Raw genomic sequence first — 18,573 nt, forward strand, 5'->3', positions numbered from 1 at the left:
CTGAGTGCATATAGTTTGACAATATATCCACCCAGATCTGCCAGCCCTTCCGCATACGTTGTCTTGGCTTCCGTAACTCAGGCTAGGGTCGCCAAGCCCATGTCTGCTGCCTTAGTCATGGCCTCTAACTCCTGTTCTGCTTTCTGCAGGCTTCAGTTGAGCATCCGGAGGATCCCCCCCTATCTGTCTGTTGCATGCCCCTCTAGTGACCACTTTCAAGGCATCCCAATCCAGCGTCCTGGTGGATACTGTGTTGGTATTTGTCGCAAAATATTCTTTGATGCTGTTTGCTTGGTCATGTCGGAAGACTGGGCCTTCCAAACATTCCCGCTGCAGTTTCCAGGTGGGGACTGGTGGATAAGGTGGTCGCCATTGGAGAGTTAGAAGATGTGCATCGTGATCAGAGACCACCCGACCAAGGTAATCTACTTGTTGGGCCATAAGGAGTATTGTCAGAGAGCATAGGATTCGGTCAAGGTGTACCTGTATAATATGGGGTATTGAGTAAAAAAATACAGCCTAGAGGATGCATTTCGGTTCCGCCATACATACGTTAAGAACCACTGCTTTGCCCATGATGGGAACCGCTCCGCTTGTGCTTTAGCAAGGAAACCAGCTTTTGGGGGTGTGACCGATCTAGGTATAGGTCCAGCACGCACTCAAAGTCTCCCCCCGGTACCCAGGGCGATGTTGTGAATTGCATCAGGGTTGTTGACAGAGAGTCCCAGAACTTCCCCTGGTCAGTGTTCGGGGCATAAATACTGTTTAGGAGTAGGTGTTGACCATCTAGGAGCCCTTCCATGAAGGCATATTGCCCCTCTTTGTCCACTACTATGCCAGTTTCTCTGAACGGGGCCCCTGGCCTTATCCAAATCAGCGCACCACACGCAAACTCAGAGAATATGGTGGCGCAGAAAGCACCTCGCCAACGCTTTTGCACCCATTCCAGTTCAATCTTTGTGAGGTGCGTCTCCTGCAGTAGTATTATTTGTGCTTTCTGGCGCTTAGCATGAGAATAGACTGCATACCTTTTGCTTGCTGTGTGCATTCCCTGGACATTGAGGGACATAATAATAGTGCCTGCAGTCACTGGCATGTCTGGATATGTTCTGGGATTGGGGGGATGGGTATAAGACACCTTGCTCTGAGCCTACCCCTGGCCCTTTGTCATATGATGCCAACCGATGAAGATGCTTGCCCTGGAGGGAATTACATTCATAAGGATAGGGGATAACTGAAGGGAAGTATGAAACTTTTGAGGGGACCAGGCCCCAACATTTTGGACCTATCACAACTGGCGATACGTCCAAACTGTGCATTAAACTAACTTCCTAGTGTATAGTGTGGGGGGCTGTGTGCTTGGGGTGCTACTTTGCTGTCTGTGATGACCTCTGTTCCATGGTATGGTGTTGGTGGGGCCCATTGTGCTTAGAGAAGAACAGTGGGGCGTGAGATGACTGGGGGGTTGTACAGTCTTAGCCTTTCTCCCCCAGACATGGGCAGCGTGGGTGTCTCAGTCGAATGAGGGCAAGGAGTGAAGAGGGGGAATGTGTTCCTGCGTGTCGTGTTCCCTCAGATCATTGTATCTACTGTTTGGGGGACCACCAAGGGGAGAGGGATCAATGAGTCTTCCTGGGAAATACTTGTGTCCCTAGAATCTTCTTCGAAGGAGAAGATGTGTGGGTCATTCTCTATGTCTGAGCCCGTCTAGCTAGGTTCAGGTTTGCCGCCGCTTGGATGGCTCTCCTTCGCTCTACTATCTTTTCCTCAAGGTTGGGGGGCTAGCCACTGGGCTCTGATGTTTCGGTCCCCATCGCTGGGAAGTTCTATTCCCCTTTTGGTGTCTGGATCGTGGCTCCTGTGTGCCAGGGGGCCATCTCCCGAAGGGGTTCTTCCATCGTATGGAGGTTCATCCAGTCAAACACTGCCTCCTTCTGGCGTAGCATCCACTTTGCCTCCAAGAAAGAAGCCTGCTTTCGCTGCACCACCCTGGAATAGTCTGGGAAGACCATCACCTGCTTGTCTTCCACTAGGACTGGCCCATGCTCTCTGGCCGCTCTCAGCACAGCGTCTCTGTCCCAAAAGTGGAGTAGCTTTAAGAGTAGCAGTCGCGGGAGCATCCCAGGGAGATCATCGGGCCGGGACCCTGTGGTCTCTCTCCACTGAGAATATGGGCATGAGTTTGGTATCTGGGGTGAATGACCTGAGCCATGTCTCCGTTAATGTCACCGGATTGGATCATTCAGCCCCTTCTGGTAAATTGATCACTCGGATGTTACTTCGCTGAGACCGTCCGTCCAAGTCATCTACTTTTTCCTCCAGCCTGTTCATATGGGCTTTGAGACCGTGCAGAGCTTCTTGCTGTGATTTTACTATCAGTTGGAAGGTGGCTACGGTCCTCTCCCCGTCCGTTACCCTATCGACTAGCTTATGGTGGTCATCTCGCAGTAGGCCAAGGTCCCATGACAGGGTTCCAAATCTGTCCTCCATTGTGGCCCTTGAGTGCTCGATTGCTACTAGTACTTTGTCCAGCTTGTCGGTCATCGACTGCGGGGTAGCTGGCTCAATCTCTGAGGTCTGGTTGGAGGTTATCAGGGGCGGATGTCGGTCAGGGGCCGGTGTCTGTGATTCTGCAGTTTGGCGTCGGAGTCCCATGGTGTTCTCAGTGGCGTGGCGGACCTTTCTCTTATGTGGCACCCGGGACAGTCTGACGAGGTCCACCGTTTATTGCATAAAAAGGGTGCTGCTGCAAGCACCTTTCTAGACTCTTGACTTTTCGGCTGTTCATTGTCTGCCTGCATGGCGGGCCTGGCCTCTGCTGAGCGGCAGCTCCTAGGAAGCGAGAGTGAGTGGAAGAATTGAGATCTTCAGTTGCACAATGGCTTCGCCACCCTGCCCAGCAGATTTTCTTTCCTGTGTGCTTGGTCCCCTGCTCTGTAGTGCCTGGGCAAGGTGGGGTTGTGTCCTAGTGGAAGGTATCCCTGGTACCTCAAACTTCAGGGTTGCTCGGTTAGTCATTCCGGGATTCCCCCATCATCACCCGTCCTGGGGATAGTTCGGTCCAAGCTCTGCTGGGCACTCACCGTCTTTCTTGTGCCTTCCGGCTCGACATCAGTCAGCACGGCACGTGCTGAGTGTGTGTTTACCTCTGTCAAGTTTTTGCCTGCATTTCGCTTCCATAGGCTTTCTTGGCCTTCTCCCGCTACCCGGGTGTGTTCCACTGGATCAAGATTCTAGCATGCCGCGGTTCTGGCTTGTGGCCTGGCCGGGGGGTTTCAGGGTGGCCTTGTCTTCTGGGCCTAGCACGGCCTCAACCCGAGGCCCTCGCCTCAAGGCGGATCCGCGATCTCCCCTCTCTCAAGGCGGGTCCAAGGCCTCTTCTCTGCACTCCTCCTCGGTGCTCGGTGCACCGGTGGCCCTCGGGCGTTCCACGTTCATCGGCCTCGCCTTCCTGGTGATCCTCAGGGGGGGCCAAGGGAGTTAGATGCCTCAGTCGGGGGGATCTCGCGTTTGTTCAGGCCCGGATCAGTTACCAGTAGGGGCCCCCTCCGGCAGTGAGACCCTCAACTCGAAGCTCTGTGTCATCTCTGGGCCCCCGTGTGGAGATCGCCGGGCCCTCAGCTGTGGGAGCGCCTCCCACCGAGCCGCTGCTAGCTGGTAAGGGATGGCCTGCTCACATCCTCTTAGTCCTGCTCTTTGGGGGGCTCGGTGTCGCGCTGCCTGGGTCTCTCAACGTAATATAAACAGTGGTTCCAAAGGTAAACAGTTATTTTCAATAGAACAGATCAAACAACATAAATCAAAAGAAATCAAGAAACAAAAACCAGAAAACACAGCATTAATAAATCAACCAAACAATCAATATTAGGCAATGACTTGTAGTTCAAAAAACAAACAATTTATTTTTTATATATTTTCTATTGGATATCAACTCATTTGGATATGGACAAGAAATGAAAGGCTGTATATACAATATTTTTGAAAAACGACGCAGTGACAAAGTGAATAAAGTGACTGGGTGTGATTGTGAAAGTGTAAGTATTTACAGTATATGTCAGTGATTAACAATAAAATCAGAATATATACAAAATACAAAAATTACAACAAAGTTTTTGTTGTAAATAGTCCCAAATTTCGTCATAAACAAAGAATAAACCTTGTAAGGCACATGTCCTAGTTTTTTATATTGTACACAAGGGATTCCAAATGATGGGGAACTGTAGAACCGTCAACGTTTCGACCCTATATCAACCACTCGTTGTATATAGTCATAACGGGTCTTCTTCAGGACACAAAGGGTGTATAACAGCCTAGATTGTAGGTGATGAGACTGATGTTCACTCTATTATCGCAATTGCCACTCGATATCAGTCAGATGGAACTACCAGGGTCATAGAAGAACTTGACTAGAAGGCAGATACGTCTTGGTCTACTTAGTAGGTCCTTTATTCTGTTTCTATAACGCTTAGATCAATTGCTGACTTAAAGGTAGGAACTTTACATGTACCGCTGCTGAAGTAGGCACAACCATCAGGATACAAATTCAACTGATGGTAACGGGTTAATCCTCTTACTCCTGCTTGGTCCGCTAGAAACTGCCAGGTCTCTCAGGCCGTTTTTTGGGCCGCATGCCGGTGCTTTTCCGGCCTCTGCTCTGCACGGCCTGCAGATCCCCAATGGGCTTCGTGTCCCGCCTCCCTTGCTGCCAGGGTCCGATGCTGGATTACTGCTAGGGATTCCCAAGGGGTCCCTGGTCTCTGTAGTCTTTATTAAGGAGCTGTAGAAGGAGAGGTCTTCGTTTCTGTCGGCCTCAGTTATGCACCTTCAGTCCGGGAGCTCCTCACTGCTGGCGGTGAGGAGACAGTCCGGTCACTCCCCCTCCCTACCATCAAGCTTCTCGCCCGTTCCTCACCTCCTCACCCTCAGCGGTGATAGGCCAGTGGCGACAGTCGGGGTGCAGTGATGGGTCGGGCCAGAGGCTCGCTTCGCTGTGGGTCGAAGCCCCTCTGCTGTACGTGGCTCGTCTCTACGGCCGCTTTCTGACTGCGCTGTCCGCAATTTTGGAGAAGCAGCCTCAAGATCAGGGCCTAGTCAATCTTTCTGTGCGGCCCCTTGTCACAGCCGCCGCCGATCTCTGTCCGTGCACTGGATGTTCGGTAGCGGGCACGCGCTCTTTCGCGCCCCTGATGTGCTCCACCGATCAGGATGTCTGCAGATTGTGGAGGCCGCCGTGCGGAGTTCTACTCGGGCACGTCAGCCATCTTGGCCGACTTAACCACGCCCCAAGTAGCACCTTATACCTGTATGTTCAAATACAAATGTTAAACTTTCAAGAAAGTATTTGCATAACCTTAATTCATTTAATGTCACATTTGCAGAATATATCAACATGTCAGGAATATGCATTTGGTAAAACCACAGCTACTCCTACTCATTTGTTGGAAAAACACAAATTTCATAATGAAACAATGGATCTTAGCAACAGAAAAACAAGACATTTACAGCACGATCTTTTTGTTAAGCTTTGTGTCAGGGAGATATGTATCTTGGCATTGCAAATGTATACTTTAATCGTTCATTGATCTGGAAATGTTTTCAGTAAACATTGTAGAAAAGATGTCCATTATAATGTGAATTAGAGGTAGTTTATCATATTGTTTTTTCAAACATGTTTTTATTGTGCTTTTTGAAAAGGTACAAAGGAAAGAGACGCACAGGTACATGTAATACTTTTGTTGATAGTGTGTTCAGAGACGTAGTTTATCATAAAGAACAATTCAATTAATGCATTTTGGGGCTTATTCACAATAAAGTGGCGAAGCGTGTCGTTAAGCCAAGAAGGCAAACAACACGCTTTGTCACTTTAGAAACACTGGGCTGCACCATATTTACTAGAATGTGGTGCAGTCCTGCATTTCCTCCTGCTCTGGCGCCAACTTTAGCTGCCCAGCGCCAACGTGCCTGTGTTGAGGGGAAGATTGTTTATGTGCAGGCAGTCCCCCCTTCCTGTACATTAACAATCTTTAAATGCCGTTTTGGAACTAGAAGTTCAAAATTGCATTTTTTTTTTTAATGATTGTTTAAGTGCAGGAAGGGGGACTATTATATTCCAAAGAAGATGCTCAAACATGATGTAGATGTTTGAATAGTTTAATCCTTGAAGAAAGATCCTATCCACCAGTAAGCAGAACAACAGCACAACTCCAACTGTCTTCTCAAGAACTTTTACTTCCCAACCTTCCACCCAATAGATAGAACATGTCATACATGGCAACATTAGAATAACTAACTATGTCATACCTAGCAACCAGCTAGAGAAAGAAGATACCACACATCTCCCTTCCTCATAACAAAACAACAAACTAAAAAAAACATTGGCACAAAACGCCTAAAATAAAAACAAAAAATATATACAAAATTGAACATAATCTTCCAGTTAACCAGAATACATAGCAAACAAGAAATAAATGTACAAAATCAAACATAGTCTTTCAAATAACCAGGATATGTAACAACCCTCGACGAGCGTCGGAGCACCTCCGCAGAAGTGCGTGGATTCACACTTGAAGAATTCTCCCCATTTCTTCCCACAGACCCATTCAACTTATGATGAGCCCCCTTGAAAATAACAACTCTGTTCAGATTCCATACACGGTGGTCTTGCGTCTTGACAGCATTCCTAAAAACCTTAATAACGGTCATAGGATCAAAATACTTTAAATTTGAATTACCAATTTGACCAGGTTTCTTTACAGCAACTAAGTCACCAACCTTCACCTTCAACGCTTTGACACCTTCCCTAGAATCAAACATAACTTTCCTCTCACGAGCTTTAAAATCCTCTCTTGCCTTGAGTTTACCTTCATCACACACATACTCTTTACCTCTGTTCACACCATACTCATTGACCCAACTGGGATCCAAAAAAGTGTTGGGGATTCTTCTACGAAATAAAAAGAATGGAGTTTTCCCTGTAGTGGAATGAGGAGTTCTTCTATATTCCTCAACTTTCTTTAAAACCTCACTCCTCCAATCCAAAGAAAGAGACTTCGCTAGAGTAATTGTCTCCTTTAACACCCTATTGAATCTCTCCACCATCCCATTAGCCTCAGGATGGTAGAGAGAACATTTCTTGTGCACAATCCCACAAGAGCTCAAAAATTCCTTCATTTCTTTCGAAACAAACTGTACCCCATTATCAGACAACATAGATTTGGGGAAACCTTCTCTACCAAACAAACTCTTCAAACATTTAATGATGTTCATAGAATCAATATGAACCAAAAAAAACACCTCTGGCCAGCGAGAGTACATATCCATCACAACCAAAAGATAAACCTGGGAACCACTAATATTAATAGGGCCCAAAATATCCACTGAAATCTCATCCCAAGGAGCCTTAGGACGGGACCTCACAACCATTGGCTGAACCCTAGGAATCTTAGATTTATCACTCAGATTACACAAAACACATTCACGAATCTCTCGCTCAATAAACTTGTCCATACCTGGCCACCAATAAGATGACCGCAACCTCTCTTTGGTTTTAGTAATCCCTGGATGACTATCATGACCAAGGTCCACTAATTCCTTCCTTAATTTCACCGGAGGAATAAGTTTAGAACCCCTAAATAGAATACCTCCATCAACCGCCAATTCATTCCTCACATACCAAAAAGGTCTCGTCATATCAGACCCACACTTCGCACTCAACCAATTGCCATGCATTAACTTTATTACCTCACAAAGAGTACCATCCAAAGCTACTTCCTCAGACCATTTTTCTTCTGAAATATGATGCGGTTCAACCATACAAACACATTCATCACCTTCATCGACCTCATCACCATCAACACAATTCTGAGGGACCAACCTTGAAAGCACATCCGCAACCATATTATCCACACCAGGAATATATCTGACAGAAAAAGAATACTCCTGAAGTCCGATCACCCATTTGGTAATCCTACTAGATATCAAATCCAAACCCTTCTCCTCAAATATTTCCACCAAAGGCTTATGGTCTGTTCTCACTTCAAAGTCAATTCCCCACAAAAACTTCTTTAGCTTTTTCACAGCCCAAAAAATTGCAAGGGACTCCCGCTCAACCACCGAATACCGTGACTCCGGTTCCCTCAAAGCACGAGAAAGAAACATGACAGTTCTCACACCTTCTGAACCCACCTGCTGCAGCACAGCACCAAGACCCTTCAAACTGGCATCCGTAGTCAAGATGGTTCTCAATCTAGTGTCATAACTTTGCAAAAATGGAGCAGATGCCAATTTTTCCTTAATACCCAAAAATTCCCTTTGACACTCACTTGACCACACAAAGGTAACACCCTTCTTAAGTAAGGATCTCATTTCAGACGTGTGTTCAGAGAACCCTTTAACAAACTTCGCATAATATTCAATCATGCCAAGAAAACTCATAAGTTCATCCTTAGAAGTAGGTGGAGATAGCTTATGAATCGAACTAAGCAAATCTTCTTTTGGTCTAACACCCTTCCCAGAGATGTTATGACCTAGGTAATTCAAAGAATCAGACCTAAATTTACATTTCTCAATTTTCACAGATAAATTGCCACTAGCCAACTTTGATAACACAGCTTCCAGACGAGCATCATGTTGCTCCGCATCATTACCGAACACCAGAATGTCGTCTTGATAAACACATACGCCCTTCACACCTCTAAGCAAACTGTCCATAACCCTCTGGAAAACCGAGGAAGCAGAAACAAGACCAAAAGGCATCCTAATGAAACGGAAAGTTCCAAATGGAGTAATAAATGCCGTAAGATCACGACATGATGGTTCCAATTCAATCTGGTGGTATGCCGACGTAAGATCGATTGTACTAAAAACCTTAGCACCACCCAGCAAAACTAACAACTCATTTATGTTAGGCAAAGGATACCTATCCACAATCACACATTTGTTCAATTGGCGCAAGTCTACACATAGACGCAAATCGCCATTGGCCTTCCTAGCTGCGACCACCGGAGAAAGCCACTCAGTACCTTCAACCTCCTCAATTATTCCATTTTTTTTAAACTTTTCCAGTTCTTTCTCTACCTCATCCTTAACGGACAAAGGAACGCCCCTAACCTTTGATGTAAACGGAATCGAATTGTTCTTAAGCTTAATCTTATGCTGATACCCTTTCAAACAACCCAAAGTATCATTGAATACACTGGGAAATCGCATTTTCAATTTTCTAGTAAATTCACACTCATCACCTTTACCAACTGCACACACAGGATCCCTCAGCAATATCTGCGGATCTGAATTGGGATCCAAGTACACACCAAGGTCACCCTGATGTAACCAACTTATCAAACTATCACCCTTTTTCGATACATACACCTTTCCAGAAGTCATCCTTCCTTGATACTCAATCATGCCCACAAAATACCCATGTAATTTTATAGGTTCGCCCCCATAAGCAACTGGCGTTATATCAGGTTTAAACAATTTCACTTTGTTTCTCAATTGGTTCACATAAAAATCATTGGACACAATTGTTATCTTAGCACCAGAATCAAACAAGACACGAGTTGAAACCCCATCCACAAGGATATCATCAAAAGGGCATGATTTCTTATTACCATTACAACTCACCTCCGAAACAATCTGCCCACACTCATACTCATCTGCACTCGTAAATTCAATAACATCCTCACATACATCCACTCTCTTAACCCTTGTAGTGGGTTTGGTTCTACAAACAGAAGGATAATGCCCCTTCTTCTTACACTTAATACAAGTATTATTAAGAGCAGGACAATTTCGATCATTTGCAAGATGACCAGACTTATCACATCTAAAGCACCTAAAAGAGGAAGGCATGCTATTCATATGCTTTTCTTTAGTATCTTGCACTCTAGGAAACACCTTCTTGTCAATCACAGGTCGCACCTTTTTCTCTCCTATAGCTTGCACTTTTGTGCCATCAGACTTATCCTTACTAATTATCGCCACACACTTCAAAGAATGCTCGATTCTTTTGGCCACCGCAATGACCTCATCCAACGTTGGTTCATCCCTTGCCCACAGTTCCTTTCTAACCTTATCCATATTGCAACCCAACATGAACTGATCACGTAAGTGCTCATCCAACAAAGCATCAAATTTGCATGAAGATGCTAACTTCCTCAAGTCCTGCACGTAAACAATCATAGGCAATTTGCTGTTTCTATGTGTGCTGCACAAGGCAGCACACATGGAAACAGCAAAAACGATGAGAAATAAAGCATTTCTATAATTTTGGTGCTGCCTCCTATTTACGCTGCCTTTGTAAATAGGCGGCAGGGTCAAAATCAATGGGTGTTGCGGTGGAATGCCCACAGCAACACCTATTGCCCTCCCCTTTCAAGCTAAATACAGCATGAAAGGGTGCCTTATTTACAAGGCAGAGTTAAGCCACGTTAAGTGGCTTAACGCTGCCTTGTAAATAAGGCAAGGCCCTTATTGCCATCACAAAGTCACTGCAAGTGACATTGTGGTGGCGATAGGGGCTTGTATATATGCCCCTATGTGTCGACATAATAGAGAATTAGAATAGATGTATTTATTTTAATTAAGATTTATGCATTTATTAGCCATTTTACTAATGTGCATTCCATTGAATTCAAAACAGTGTATCCATGATGCCAATAAAACGTCTTGTGATGTTGTGCCCATAGGGTGTGGCCCCCCTATATTGGCATTTTGAACGCAAATTAAAAGGACGTCACACATTTCCCTGTCTGTCCAGAGCCCAATAAAAAATTTGACCTTTTTGTGCCGTACAAACAGTGCCTAATGTGAGCAGGTGGTTGCATGTGGGGCCAGGGTTGGACTGGCTTATAGGGCAATCAGGGAGTGCCCAATGGGCTGGTGTGACAGATCAGTGTGTGAGCCCTTTTTTGCAGTTTGTGGGCCCATTTTATGGTCTGGTGGGCTGAATTTCACTGTTGATATCCCTGATATTACTCAAAACATTGCCTACAGCAAACATAAATACATGCAGTCTCCCATCCCTTGCAAAATACCCATATAGCATGTTTTTAGAAGTTCAAAACTGTCCTCATCCGCAAATGTGGGACACGTTTTTAGTTATCGGGTTCGCTAATCAGGGCCACTTTTATTTTGGTGCCCGGGCATATTTTTTCTCCCAGTCTTATCCTGGGTGGGGCCACCGGCACTTATTTTTGTGGACCGACACTTATTTTTCATCATCATATATTGATTGACATCAAGAGAGAGTAATATACATCCTACCTCTTTTGAGTCAATATAACTTTAGCCAATGTCACCCAGCACTTTATTTCTTTAAAAAAAATGTAATGCCCCACTTGTACGTTGTGCGTTAGCTGAATTTCTTTGGTCCTGCATGAAATGGAGGAGAGCGTGCTTAGCATGGGAACCCTGAGTCCACTTGAGATGTGAATGTATTTATTTTAGTCGCCATTCAGCACTTTATGAATTTTAAAGGATAAAGTAATTGTTTTAATGCATTTTAAACTGATTGTAATATTGTTTTATTATTGTAATTGATTTTAGCTTGTTTTTAATGTCTTTCTTTTTACTCGGGGCTCTTTATATGCAGTAGAAATACTGCGATAATTGTCTGACTGATTGAGTAATATTGAAAATGTAGAAAGAAGGAAAACGACGAACAAACAGTCACGAATAAAGAAAATAGGCATAAAAAACCTGAGTGTGGGTGCTGAAGGGGTGGAGGTGTGTGGCGTTGAATTAAAGAGAAGTGTGGCGTTATCAAGACTAGGCTCTTGCTATTCGGCACCCCAAATATTCGCAGAGCTGGCCTCGGGCGTCTTAGTAAAACTTTGGTCAGTGACTCTTTCTGTTGTACAAATTAAGCTCTGTGGATAAGCCATCTAATCGCCACAAAGAATCAACAAAATATGCATTATAATTTTTGATAAACTTGTGCTATTGTGTTCAAATGGTGATCTAGGTGTTGTGCTCTGCAGCAAACGCATAGAGAATGAGTGTTTCTTAAATTACTAAATGCGAAAGCAAAGAAGTAAAAAACACCTCCATATCCTTAAACCAAGAATCTTGCTATGTTGTGTCATGTTATGGTATGTCGATTTCTAAACTGAAAATATGACATGGAAATATAATAATTGCTATCCGATGGTAAATTCAGAAGAGGCATTTGAGTTCAAAACTATGTCTGCTTTAATTAAGATATGTAAAACCATCGCCCTGAAATATGATATTAAATAATGTGCATTGTAAAAAATGTCTCAAAAACGGTCTACTCGTGAATACTGAACAAGGTACGGTTATATTTTTGGATTTGTGGGCGTGTCCCTATTGAAGGCGATCCCTGATCGGAACAATAGCCAAGAAGTGGTCCTTCCTTTTGTAGCCAAGGGCAGCTGGTGCAGAAGAGGGAATGGCGGCGTTGCCAAGCTCCGCCCCTCCCCGCCCATCGGCGCCTCCTCTCCAAACCACGCCACAAGCATCCTTGGTACCAGGGAGGGAGCATGCAGCAGCAGCGGCGGTGGCCGCCCAGGATGGCCTGCCGCAGATAATCCGTGCACTAAAACACACAGCGATGACGCTCTTGTAACCGCAGGTACCGTAACATCATTTCATGCTGAATTATTCCTACTATTTGACAAAATGGCACCCTCTCTCTCACTCAGGGGGTCCCCCAGAATGAACCTGTGCTCTACACACAGTGAGGCGGGCTCTAGGCACACCAGCTTCGTAGCACTTAATGGTTGCAGGTGCTGATTTCCATTTCGCTGTTTTAAATGATGGTTTTATTTAGCACTCGCGCTGTCAAAATGATTCTAGCGCCACTTTATAATAGCAGGTGCATGTGTTGGCGGTGCGCCTTACAATGTTATCAATAACATTGTCTTAGTGTCGCGTGAACCCCAAGGAGAATTACATTTGGACTCGTAAAAATAGGATCTTGATATTTTGAGAACAAGAATAACGGTTTCTAAAATTCCCTAAAAAAGTACAAAAGGTTAAAAGCGCGTTTAGGGCTTGGAGAAACAAGAGGGGGCGCGACAGTCCTGACTGGAATATGACACGCGTGGCTCGTGGCGCAGATTCTTGCGCCGCCCACATTTTTTTTTTGCAAGGCTGAGATTTGCTACTTGCACCTGAACATCAGGGCAGCGTTTAATCCCGTTTCTGTCTATGATGATAGTTTATCTCTCAGCACCCGGAAAAGGCACAGCAATGCAATTATAAATCGCACAGCTAACATGTCAGACGAACAGATGAGTCAGTATGCGGTATCAGTGGCCCTCTCGCATTTAAAATGCAAAGCAGCCTTTCCAGCATCAGTGTGGCGCGGCGAGGGTGGCTCAGCTGGGTTTCCCCGTCCCCTCTCCCAGGAAATAACAGCATGACTGAGGAAGCGTGTACCAGCCAGCAGGAGCTGCTCCAGGCACCTTGTACTGAGCTAATTAAGCACGGATCTACTATCGTACTTCTTAAGGTAGATTTGTTCATTTGTGTTTGTGGTTGTTTGGTTAATTTTCCACAGTATGAACCCAACACAGAAGTAATTTGTGGGTCTTACAAGGCAATGGTTCTTATCCTTTCGACTTCTGTCGACCTCCACTGAATAATTAATGGGACCTGGGGACCCCCACTGAGCAATTTCTATAATGTGGACCTCAAACAATACACAAAAGTACAAAAAGAAGTATACACCCAAAAAATGCTCAAACATTAAAACATTTTGTGTAATTCATAATCAAATATAGAAATAATCTATTTTGCAATGTTGCTTCTTTATTTGTATACACGTTATTAATTTGAATAGTGTTATTGTAATATTTCTAAATGTTGCCAAAGTCTCGCTGACTCGTGAGTAGGCTTCACGTATCCCCAGGGTTCCTAGGGCCACAGGCTAAGTCCTAGAACAAAAGTCAAGGAACGACTGTTTTTTCAGGGAGGGTGGAGGGATGAGGGTTTAAACACCGTAAAAGAAATAGATTTTTAGCTTTGGCTTCAACCAACACCTTCTGGCTTTACTAAAATTATATTTATGATATACTTACTTATAGTTCAGCCAGCCCTCTTCCGTCTGGTGTTAACATAGGCCTTTTGATTTTACCAGCATTACATGTATAATGTACATACTTATGGGGGTTTTAAATCAGCCTTCTTCATCCATTGGTCTTTGATGGAATCACTCACATTTTTTGCCACCTCCTTAGCATACAGCATGGGCAGTGGGTCGCTCATTTTACCCATTGGCTAATTTCACTTTGAGTTACTGCATTCTGACCTTACACAAGGAGCATGCCTACACACAAAGTAGATCCCTTAAAGTGATAGGGAATACTATGGGAACGTGTGCTTTTAAACATTTTAATACAAATATTGAAAAGGGACCCTCTTCCCCCCGCTATAACATTAGACAAAAATCATGACAAAACAAAAGCAGCTATTGCTTGGCATTTTGACTTTGTCAATGCATTTTTACAGTGCAGACAGCTTTGAATGTGAACTAGGTTTCCTTTAGCAGCAGGACATTTACCCTGCCTCAGGTTTTTAAGTCTAGGTTAGATGAGCTCTTAGTGAGGTTTGGCACTGGTAGTCACTATGTTTAAAAAAAAGTAGGATGGAGGGAAAAATTATTTTCTGATCGATGAAGAGGCCAAGATGAAACAACCATTTGAAATTCAATAGGTCTCACATTTATGAGAGTTTGAGCTATTGTCATTGTAAATGACAATGCCTTTTGTTAATGTGTTGTTTTTTAAACAGATACATGAAAGGCATTGTAATTTATAATGCCAATAGTTTAAACTCTCGCAATTTCGAGACCTATTGCTTTGCAAATGAGTGCTATACAAATAGGGAAAACGCATTAGGAGAGAGCCTGTCCTTCTTGCAACAGCAGGCAGGACAAAGGTGTTAGAGAAAATACTACACGGAGGCTCTAATTTAAGCCTTCTGAGCAACAACATACGTAACAGGGGGTGTCGCCATGGGAGGGTACAAAATGAGACAAGGCGGTTCTATGGAGCAAATACTAAGCCTTTTGACCAATGAACAGTGACAATGACATAAGCCAATGAAAAATGTGGGTGGAGCTTCAAGTCCCTACCTCAATACAGCATGCCTCGCAGAGCAGTGCATGCGCTGTCCAGGCTCGACCTAAAAAATACTTACTTTTTTGGAATAAAATTTCCAAAGGCAGCATTTGGGATTTTTTTTTTTTTAAACTTGTTTTTATTATTATTAAAGTTAGGGCAGTGCACAATCACAGGAATAGCTATACAAATGCATTCTGTTGGTACATTATCAGACGTCAACGCTCATAACACTGTTACATCATAATAGTGGTCAGATCACATCTACGGACCCATAAATATCGCCTCACCCCCTCCCCGCTTGCATTTGGGATTTTTAAAAACATTTTAGTTGATTATTCACTGGATATCTGCTGAGATTGAGGCAACCGATGCAATGTTGAGCTAGATAGTCTTCTTTCAGTTCTACAAAACCTATAATATTCTTTCATTGAGTATTCATGACTATCGGGACTAGTCACAAAGGTATTTTGAGCTGCAATTTTAAATTTTTGGCCAAAAATACACTATTCCTGCCTGCCAAGAATTCACAAAGAGAGTGCCGGGAGACGTAAATCATTAATTACTGCAGATTTCTCTGTTATGAGTGTGTTTGTGAATCCCACTATACCGGTGGGGAGAGAGTCTTCCAATGTGTGGTATGCCTTGGAACTTTTGTAACACCCACAAATATGTACATTTGTGTGCATTCTCAAACAATGATAGGTCCCTTTCCATCCTGGAAATAGTTGAAGATTTTTCTCAGTTAAGGCCCAACATAACCCCCCTCCCAGTAGATGAAGATTAACGGATCATCCCTATGGTTGGTTGATGTGTATGGATAGGGCCTACTACATCAGAAAACATTATTCCTAATGGGACAAAAGAAAAATGTTCATTTGTACAAGGTTCTCCATTCCCACTGTACAGAATTATCTGCCATGTAGAAGTCTCCAACAGTGAGAATAGGAGCATGCCGTAATTGCCACATGAAATTGCCAGTAGTAGATCTGGAAATCTGTGAACAGTGCAGCTTTCTCAAGTAGTAACGCAAATGTTATTGAATAACAAAAACATGAAAGTACGTTCAGGAGGAGAACTAAATCTCAGGCCCATATATTTATACCAAACAAAATAGATAATAGACCATACTAGGAGAGGGTTAGTTTGTATACTTGTGGGCTAGGGGCTTGCAGTTTATTGCATATTAAATGTAGTGGTGGTTGGAACTCGTGGAGTTTCACTCCGGAGAATTCCACAGAGTTACATAAAAACTCAGTGAGATTCCGCTGAGTTCTGCCCACCTCAGCATTAGCCCGCTCTGCGCTCCCGTTATATCTAAGGGCTCCTCTGGCTAGCGCTCTGGGGCCTGATAAATTGTGCCAGCTCTTTCTTTGATTAATAAAACATCGGGAACGCGGACAAGGCATATGTGCCCCCTGCTCCATTCTCTTGTCATTAAGGCTCCTCTGACCAACGCTCTGGATGCTCAATGGGCAAATAAACTGCTTCAGTTCTGTCTTTGATCAACAAATGATGGGAGCATGGCTGAGATGTATGTGCCACCCACTCCGCGCTCCTGTTATTGAGATTGTTTACATATTGGAACTCCTATAATTCACACCCAGGAACTAGAAGATTGGTCATATCAGGGAAATCCAAGATCTTTGGTATCTTTTCCTGTGAAGAGGAACTCACAAGCTCCTCTGGCCAGCACTCTGGGTGCTACCCGGCCTGATAATTGCACCGGCTCTGTCAATGAGTGTGTGGGATCTTGATGTAAAATAGAGAGGGACACAGCCAGATCCGCAATGAAAACTTCAGTTCAAACTCAAAGTAAACACCCCAGAGAGCCTAAGGCTGCTAAAAGGAATACAAACCCAAACAAAACATTTTTTTCAAATACCAGTGTCGGAGGGGGTGGTTGCTAAGCCCTTCCTTACCTGCTATCACCTCTCTGAGCTCCGACAGGGCTGAGCACTATTTTTGGGTCAGACCTTGCGCCTTCAACTCCAGGCTGGAATCAGGATCATAGAAGCTAGCTGGTGCAGTGAGGCAGCTATCATCCTCCGGGTGTCCCCAGACCTGGCTGTACATTAGTGCCTTATGCTTAGCCGCACTCTGTTGTTCATCCTCTTCTCCAGTGTAGTCACTGTGCTGGGGTGGGACGTACCATCCTACAGGCTCTAAGGCATGAGTACTCATGACCATTTCACTGGGGGCCATAAAGTACTGTCTATGGCTTCCAGAGGACAACACCGATGTCAGCAGGAGAGGGGTGGGGTGTTGAAAGGTGGGCGTAGGGGGATGCAAAGCAGATTCATGCTAAACATAAGTTGTCCAGAAAACATTCTTTGCTTCTTTACCTTTAGTTTAGTTAACCTGCAAATAAAGTATGACAGTTTCATAGCTTCCTGAATTTTCCCACCCTGTCAAGTGAACAACAGCCCAGTGCTGCTGTTCATCAAAGGGCTGCATTTAAAGGTCAGTAGGGCCGCATGCGGCCCCCGGGCCATACTTTGAGTATCCCTGCCCTAAGGAAAGTCAGCTGCACCAGGCTCTGACGGACAGGACAGCCCTGCCGTGGAGAAGGGCGCTAGTAAGCTTGTGATGCGTGAGGCAGAATTTGCCAATCTGTCAGGGTTCTGTGTGTGTGGTAGGAAAATGAAGGTACAGTTGTTTAGTTTCTCTGGGTAGTGGGGGCAGATATTTCAGGAGATGTGGTCTCACTTTCTGTCCCAGTAAACTCTGCTCCACCAGCAGCAGATGGCAGAGTTTTTGCCAAACTCCACGATCAAAGCAGTGTGCGGAGTGGCAAAACTCTGCGAATTCTGCTGGCGGAGTCGATTTACCGTTCACCACTTATTAAATGCATATTTGGCCTTATCAAATAAGTAAGTTAGTGAGTAAATAAGTGAATGAATGAGTTGTCTTGTATTACAAACTCCAGTCTGTGATTAGTGCATGCTGGCTCACATTAAACAGATGAAAAATAAACCAAAAGCATCTAAATGAGTGACAGTGTATCTGTGAGTATGTAAGGGAAGTAGACTATCACAGTCGTAAGGGCAAAGTGAGCTTTCAATCACTGGTGCAGGTTGTCCCGGGAAGATTGGACATTTTTACTTGTTTACTTATCCGACAATATGTGAGGACTACAATCCATTAATAAAGTTTGACATGTTTGGCATTTCTGGTCTGTTACGTGTTGCTTATTTTGCTATTAAAAGTAACACCTTACATATAAAATCTGAATATCCTTAATGATGCCAGCTCTCAATACACTCTGGGCCTTTTTTATGGCAAAGTACTGCAACGCAGCACAGCAAGTCAACTTGCTGTGCTGTTCTGCATTTCAGGGAAAGGGCAGGAATGCACTGTATTTAAAAGAATACAACACATTCCTGTCCTTGTCCCTGCGCTGGCACAATTTTAGCTGCCTAGCACCAAAGAAGGCACCCTTTGCACCACTGTGCAAAGGTGCTTGCATTTCAGACAGAATTGTTTTTTG

General features: G+C 44.3%; 1 protein-coding gene across 1 annotated transcript in view; it reads left to right on the forward strand.

The window, feature by feature from the left end:
* Positions 1-12,480: 12,480 nt before the first annotated feature.
* SLC45A1 (solute carrier family 45 member 1) overlaps positions 12,481-18,573 on the forward strand; it is a 283,096-nt gene continuing 277,003 nt past the window's right edge. Inside the window, exon 1 of the mRNA XM_085615129.1 lies at positions 12,481-12,592. The gene's annotated coding sequence lies outside the window, so the exon portion shown is untranslated. The remainder of the gene's footprint in view (positions 12,593-18,573) is intronic.

This window comes from Triturus cristatus, chromosome 1_2 (genome assembly GCF_964204655.1).
Source record: "Triturus cristatus chromosome 1_2, aTriCri1.1, whole genome shotgun sequence".
Taxonomy (NCBI): Eukaryota; Metazoa; Chordata; class Amphibia; order Caudata; family Salamandridae; genus Triturus; species Triturus cristatus.